This window comes from Scylla paramamosain, chromosome 30, assembly GCF_035594125.1.
Source record: "Scylla paramamosain isolate STU-SP2022 chromosome 30, ASM3559412v1, whole genome shotgun sequence".
Lineage (NCBI taxonomy): Eukaryota > Metazoa > Arthropoda > Malacostraca > Decapoda > Portunidae > Scylla > Scylla paramamosain.
Genome location: NC_087180.1, coordinates 2,666,772 through 2,672,771, shown reverse-complemented (window position 1 = coordinate 2,672,771; position 6,000 = coordinate 2,666,772).

Here is a 6,000-nt window from a genome sequence, read left to right as displayed (position 1 = left end):
TGAAATGTGTTAAGGATTTATTTAACTGGAAGAAAAGAAAGCTATTTTGTTTATTTGTTGATTACAAGAAAGCCTTTGGTATGGTATGGCGTGAAGGTTTATGGTGTAAGCTTGTGAAGGTAAAGGTGCAAGGCAAAATTTTAAATGTAATCAGAAATATGTACAATAATATCAGATCATGTGTCATGATTAACCAAGAGATTTCAGACACCTTTGTTTGCAATGTAGGGATAAGACAGGGGGAAAATTTATCACTTTTGCTTTTTTTTTTTTTTTTATGTGAATGATATTTAAAGTAGACTAATTAAATATAAATGTAGTTATTTAAATTTTGGTGATGATTTCTTAAACTTGTATCTTAAACTATTCGTTATTATGTATGCAGATGATAGTTATTTTGTATGACAGTGAGAATGAAATGAAGCAGGCACTGGTTGCTCTGAATTTATATTGTAATGAATGGAAATTGAAGTTAAATTGTACCAAAAACAAAAGTAGTAGTGTTTAGTAGGGGAAGACAAAATTGATCTAACTATGAATTTGAATTTGTTGGTGAAAACATTGAAATAGTTACAGAGTATAAGTATCTTGGAGTGTTATTAAATTATAATGGGAGGTTTCGCAAAGGTAAGCTGGAACTGAAGGAGACAGCCAGAAGAGCAATGTACTCATTAATAAGTAAGTGTAGGAAGTTTGAATTGTCAGTGGATATACAACTCAGATTATTTACCACCACGGTGTTACCTATATTGACTTATGCATCTGAAATTTTGGGTTACCAAATTGCTAGGGAGTTAGAGTATATGTACATGAAATTCTTAAAACAGGTTTTGGGTGTTCATAAGAATGCTTGTAATGACATGGTGTATGGTGAACTGGGTGTATTTCCAATTGATATTTATATAAAGAAAAAAAATGATAGGTTATTGGTCTAGGCTAATTTCAGGTAAAAATACTAAATTATGTTATGTAATGTACCAATGTCTATTGCAGCTGGATAGGTTAGGGCTTTATGGTTAGCTTGTATAATGAACATTTGTAATGATTGTGGAATGTCTGGTATGTGGTTGTTGCAAGATGTTCCTAATTCAAGATGGGTGAAGAAAGCTGTGGAACAGAGATTGAAAGATCATTGGCTTGTAACTTGGCATCATAATTTAGAAACAAAATCATTAAGTAGCAATTATAGGGTGTTTAAGACAGATTTGTGCAGAGAACAGTATTTAGTAAAGTTAACAAAGGTGACAGATAATTATTATTTAAAACTTGTAATAATAGACTTCCTGTAAATGTTGGTAGGTATCAAGGTGTCAGTAGAAAAGATAGGGTACGTAACAAGTGTAATGTTAAAGTAGTAGGAGATGAATTTCATGTTCTTTTTGAATGTATGTATGTATGTATGTATTTCTTAATTAGCAATAGTATATATATATATATATATATATATATATATATATATATATATATATATATATATATATATATATATATATATATATATATATATATATATATATATATATATATATATATATATATATATATATATATATATATATATATATATATTTATTTATTTATTCATTTTTTGCCATTGCTTACAGTGTATTTCATTTGTATGTATTTTTTTTATGTAATAATATGTACATTCTGTAAATAATTTATGGTGTTTATATTCTTTTGCTGGAGAGCTGTGCTCCATACTTTTATAATTATAAAGTCTGAGCTTACTCGATAAATTCTAGTTCTGATTCTATTTCTAATTCTAAGAATTACTGCTTCCAGAGATAAAGAGACAATGTGTAAATAAGGCGCGAAATAAATATTTATTTTTTTAGCATTTACTTTTAGCCGAGAGTAAATTTAAGAGTCTTTTAGAGGTTTCTGTGTTTTCTGACCCTGGTGCACGTTTAGGGAATGACTTTAAAAGGCACAACTGACAGAAGGAAGAACGGCAGTTTCAAAACCTCCATTCCCCGCAGCGATATTTTCTTTGCTCAGTAAAATCGTCTACGATTATTAAAAAATCAAGTAATATTAGCAGTCAAAGATTAAAATACCTACACCATATGTGCAGTCTTCATATGACTATAATGGATTCAAGATTGACAAAATTGAATGTGAAAAAAAAAGGAAGGAATTGGTGGTAGATAAATGTGATAAACTCTGAAGTCAGGTTGTCAGTGCTGAGTCATTAGGAAATTTTAAAAGGAGATCAGACAAATTTATGGATGGGGATGATCGGTGTAAACAGATAGGTATGTTTCATACAGGGAGTGCCACATGTAGGCCTGATGCTTTCTTTCAGCTTCCCTTATGTTCTTATGTTCTTATTTCACAGTGTATCGCATGGATGATGACAAACAAGTAGGTGTCTTTTTCGAGTTCATATAACTATCATGTGATATGTAAGTAGATTAAGAATATCCAGAGAGGTGAAGCTGAGACGTTCAATAAATATTAAGTGTCTACGCTTATATGTCCTCTTCAAGGAGGACACACGTCGACGAGAATGGGATATGTTGTTATTACCCTGATTACTACAAGGTATACGTATTACAGGTACGTAAAGTAGTGGTGTGGAGTGATACTCGTAGATGCTGGTAGGCCACAAACACAACATCATGTATTGCTGATATGATCTAGAAGTACCAACGAAATGTGGCCGCTTGAGTCGGCGGAGTTCAACGAACGAAGCGTACCCAGATACTTGTGTGTGAGATCGTCTGGTTCCCTGGGATCTGTCTCGATTTACTTTTTTGTGGGCAAAGGGACAACAGAGAGTACATGGATAGACTGGTGATAATATTTAGCGCACGAAGAACAACAAATAGAATCATGTAGAAAACCTACAATAACCTAACCTATCTTAACTATTTTGTAGGCACGGGGACAGCAGAGAGTACGAGGATGGACTGGTGAAAATATTTAGCACTTGAGGAACAACAACTAGAACCCTGCAGAGAATAGTAACAAAACTGGTGAGCCATAACTGACCAGGTCCTGGAAACAAGTTTTTGAGACATTCGAGATACAATTCAAGCCATGAATGTGAAGAGCATTGTGACATTATGAGGTATCCAACAATACCGAGTGAATGTGAAGAGCATTATGAGGCATCTAACAACACGAGTGAATTTGAAGAATAAGGCATCCAACAACACGAGTAAATGTGGGGGAATTAAAAGACATCTAACAGCACGATCTAACTTATGAGAGGTATTCGCATTAAAATGGTCAAACTTACATAGTTTTCTATCACTTTGTCTGGTGCTACATTAATAACAATACAAAACGACTTGTATTTATTATTATCCTAAAAAATAAATTTACATTACATTTCGGCATGCCTTTTGATGTATGAGTTTGTTCAAGATATGTAAGAGAATCGAATACAGAAATATTAGAGAACTAGAATATGTGTTACTGTGGGTCCTTCACTTGTAGGTGTTGCAGTGTTACCTGGGAGGCAGATATTACGAGGAAGGAGTCAGGATAAGGGGGTTAGGAGGCAGGAACTGAAGACAGGAATTTAAAAGTAGGTTGGATCTTTTATTTTTATATTTATATAGAATTTTTTTTTTTACATTTGCACTTATATTTGTTTACTTATTTATTTATTTATGTGTAGTTAGGAGACTGGAGTCAAAATGAAGGAACTCGAATTTGGCAGAAGTGTGAAGTACCCATGGACCATAGCTTACATAAGAACATAAATGGAAGCTGCAACACTTTTCAGGCCTACACGTGGGACTTCCTGCATAAAAAATACGTACTTACTACATATCATCCATCTACAAAATTAATTTATTTAATCTTTTAAAGCTCCCTACTGACTCGACACTAAAAAACCCGATTACTGATTCCATTCCATTCGTTAACCACTATACTGATAACCATTTTCTTTCTATTATTATTTATTTTTTTTTATTCTAACTTTACTAAGCCTAAACCCAGTATTTCTAATTTTATCCAGATATCTACCTCTTTGTGATGAACGCTTAACGAAAGTGATATTCTCTGGCATGGACACATTGATTTCACATACTTTCTCTGATCCCAAAACTCGTAAATTTTAGTTCAATTCATTTTGCCTTCGTGCTATCCAAGATAAAGATGTGCCACACAAACGCTACAGCAGCAGTCTATCTATTGAAAATCTCGTTCTTTATATTTATGCTCCGGATCATGCCAAATCTGTCTTTCATTTTAACTTTTTTTTTTTTTTTTTTTCATCAGTAACTGCAAATGGGTGAAGGCACTGAACAAGAAACAAGTGCCATAAGACGCCACGTTCTCTTGCCCCAAACCCACTATCCAAGCTTAGCTAGTCCTTCTTTGTGTGTCATTGCATTTCTAGGAAGTTTGTCTACGTTCACCGTACGCCAGAAAAAGGATAGCAGCTCCAGTCTCTCAAACTACTGATCAGTAGCTTTGATTTTCTGTCCTTCTGAAGTTTCATTGAGATTCCAATCAGAATGTTCTTAATCAAGAGCGAAAACACTAGCTCTCCGCCAAAGTTTTCTTAAGCACTGTAAGGCTGAGTGTAAGCCAGCAAGCGGCAGCTAGTGAGACAGAGGTGGCCACATTATCAACTCTAACACAAGAAAATTGATACCGTTCACAGCTCGAATTATATTATAACAGTTAACCCTTCACTTTAGGAATATATGAATCAAAATACATGGGTGGTTACGAGAATTCAATACCAAGGAATAGTATTAACAAATAGTTTATGGATGTTACACAAAGTATTTTATATCAGTTTTAATGTACTCGTAACATTAGTTAACTTACATTGAGTATTCATCTTGATAATACATGTGCCGAGATATTCTTATAACATATACTGTATCGTTGCCTACCACTAGAAACAAGTTTACTTGTAGAATTTATTGTTATGGAAGCGTTGTGTTGCTGCATAACTTATCATCTCTACAACACGCTTTTTCCATAATGGGACGCCAAACACCATTACTCATCAAGAAATGTGGGAGCGGGAAAGTAATAATGATGCATCCTGGATTACACACCTACAATAAAAATCCATATAAGTGTGGAATGACTCAATAAGAGAAAATAACACAGTCATCACGATAAAACATTACATTTGTCATCTTGCCTTGCGAGTGACTCGGGACAGACTGGCAGGAACACAGCTCTGTAGCATTTAACGTACTATTCGATGTATACCTATAATTAAAATGAAAATCATAGGAGGAAAAATATGACTACATAAAAGATAATAGCAATAAAACATCATAATGTTTTCTATGCCCTACGTCATAGGGGTGGGGGGTGGAGGGCAGAGGAGATGCTAGAGATTGAAGCAAAGCAATGGGCCCGTGGTCGCATGTTATTCCCCTATCCTTGCCATGTCACGTACAATAAGTAATCAATCGCCGGTAGACTGTTGTGTGTTATCATGAGACCCTTGAAGGTTACCATTTAGCAACACGATGGAATTACAATGAAATAAACACAAACCGGTTCTGAAGAAGAATTATTTGATGCCCTTTGTAAACTTCTAGCTGAGGCGGGGGCGGGGAGAGGCAATGGTCGGAAGGAGACGCTGAACCTCATACACTCCACAGCTTCGTGCAAGCTTCATCACACCGTACACACTATTGCATACAGGTAACTCGGTTTATACGAGCTTTTTTTGTTTTGTTTTGTTTTACACGAATTCGGTTTAACACGACTCGAAGAATATAAAATTTCATTGAATTTACACGATGTTTTCACTTAGCACGATCCAGGCCAACCCGTCATTCACGTTGTGCATACGTTTATAGTTATTAAGGAAATTTTTTCTATTTTTCTACATTTCTATTGTTTTAACTCTTATATTTAGGGCTGTAACTAACAGACAAGGATACACTGTAGTGATTAGTGTTATTTATATACCATATACGTAAATAGATTTAAGGATAAAAAAATGCAATTTAACGGGATAAATCCCTAAGCCATATTTTTCCATTAGTTTTCGTGTGTGTGTGT